We start from the raw sequence: 2,463 nt of genomic DNA, 5'->3' as shown, positions 1-2,463 counted from the left end.
AGCCAGTTATAATTTTAGTAAATAAACGGAGTGCGCAAACACCGCTGAATATTTTCTGATGAGGCGTATTTTGAACAGCTGTATCTGCGTATTTTTCAAATAAAGTTATTATTTTAAATAAAATGGCAGGTTTTCTGACTGTTTAAACTATTCAGAAATATTTCTCTGTATTTGAAAGATTAAATAAACAACGTTGCTAATCACTCATCCGCATGGTCTGTGACTTATCAAATGTTACCCTAGCTTTATCAAGTTTTTCACTTAGTGGGGGGATCGGAAGGGCGTAAGACGTTATTTATAGATAAAAAATTATTGAATGGGGGTTGCCATTTGATTTCCAATGTTAAGGCCAAAATGGCTGTTGTACTTTAGTTCACATGACCCTACGATCGAAATAGAAAGAACTTGTGGAAATCCGCAACTGAAAATGGGCAAATCTGCGATTTTTTTTTTATTTTTAAATGTACAAAAGGTTTGCGAATAAATCAGAATGAAAACGCTAGGATTTATTTTCGAGATGAATTCCTAGTAATTTAAATTTTGTGTTCAAGGTTTTTCATTCTGAAAGTTATTGCCAGTATATGTATCTTATAATGTAAGTTTCAAATCTGAAAGTGAACAAAATTTTGTTTTTGAATATCATAAACGATATATTTTGCTTATTTTTGATCAGGGAAAACGGCTAGTAGTGGGACGATCTCGATGATAATTGTTGAACGATTTTTATTTAGAGGCTTAAAGACAAAGAAAAATGCTAGGGGAGGCCTTGGCCTCAATTCTGAGGTCCCGCCTTGGACAGTATCTTGACACCCAGGTTTGTTTTGTACAAGTATATATTAATGTTCGATTTTATACAACATACTTAAAACTTTAAGTCCTTTTATTCAACCATATAATATTAATAGTAGAAACATATTTCAGCTTTATCTCTTTATCTAGTCTAAATTATTGAACAGGAACTTATGATTAATGGTTAATTTTGCTGTTGAGCATTTCATGGACATTTCATAGATAACAAAATCATAGACAGGACATTTTATGGATAGGAAATTTTATAAATATGACATTTCATAGACAGAGAAGAAAAAAAATTTTACGAAGTGTCCTGTCATGAAATTGAAATGTCTTATGTCTTGTCTATGAAATTGAAATGTTTTATGTCTTGTCTATGAAATTTCTTCTTTGAAATGTCCTGTCTATGAAATGTCCTGTCTATAAATTTTCCTGTCTATGAAATGTCCTTCTGTGAAATGTCCTATTTATGAAATGAAATCCTATTTATGAAATGTCTTCTTCGAAATGTCCTGTTAATGAAATGTCAGGTCTATGAAATGTTCTGTCTATGAAATATCCTGTCTATGAAATGTCCTATCTATGAAATGTCTTATCTATGAAATGTTTTAATGAAATGTCTTACCTATGAAATTTCTTAGATGAAATGTCTTTCTATGAAATTTCCCAACACCTTATTTTATCTGAATTTTTCTTCATTCAATGAAATAAATTTTGTGAAGGATCTGGAGGTTATAGTTTATTCATGCTTGTTGATTCTTTCCTAAATTGGAGAGTTCAACATATTTTATCCTTGAGTATAGCATTTAAAGAAATGTTACTTGACAAGGGTCCTTACAGTGTCACACTGCACAGTCCCTTAAATGTATAAATTGTTAAAGGTGTGTTTACGGGAAGATTCAGAGGTTGGAGATCTCAATACCCTGGACCAGTATATACAGTAAACCTACTGTGGTAGGCAGGATGTCTTAAAGGGACTGTAAGCTTAATTTCAAGTGACCCTTCATGCAAAAAGGGGAATGGCCGATTAACAACGGTACCCTAAAAACATTTCTTTGTTCTTCGAGTACAAAATATGTGTGTAAACACTAAACATATCTAAATCCGATTGTATAATCATACAAGCGGATTTAGATACGTTTGCACACACCGGGTACTGTTGTAAATCGAGCACTCCCTTCTTTGCATGGAGGGTCACTTATTATTATGCTTACAGTCCCTTTAAACAACAAAAATTTGTTGATTTCCAAATGCATCAATGTTTTTCTCATCATCTTTTGTCCTTTGACTCAGAAAATGACTTTTTTTAACTGATTTATTTTATTTTAATTTCAATTTATTATAGTATTTAATAAGCCATAGTTTCTTTTCTTATTCTTCATGGATCAAGAATTTATATTGGATTCAAGGTCACTGGCCTTTATGTTGACATTGATAAAGCAAAAAACGAGGTCAGGTACCTCATATCCAAAATTTTCTTGAACCAAACTGGAGGCTGCATAGAAAATTTCAGCCTCCTACTTTTTTTAGTGATAAAATCTTCACGTTATCTTATAAGACTCAAAATTTTACATCCATCTGAAATAAATTTTATACGATGAACCCCTACGGCTGACGGCAGTTATGAGAATTCATACGGTTGTGATTTTTTTAGATAAATATTGTCGGTCT

Source organism: Eurytemora carolleeae, unplaced genomic scaffold (genome assembly GCF_000591075.1).
Source record: "Eurytemora carolleeae unplaced genomic scaffold, Eaff_2.0 scaffold2166, whole genome shotgun sequence".
NCBI classification, from domain to species: Eukaryota; Metazoa; Arthropoda; class Copepoda; order Calanoida; family Temoridae; genus Eurytemora; species Eurytemora carolleeae.
The sequence above is the reverse complement of the archived record's forward strand: the minus strand, read 5'-3'. Positions refer to the sequence as shown.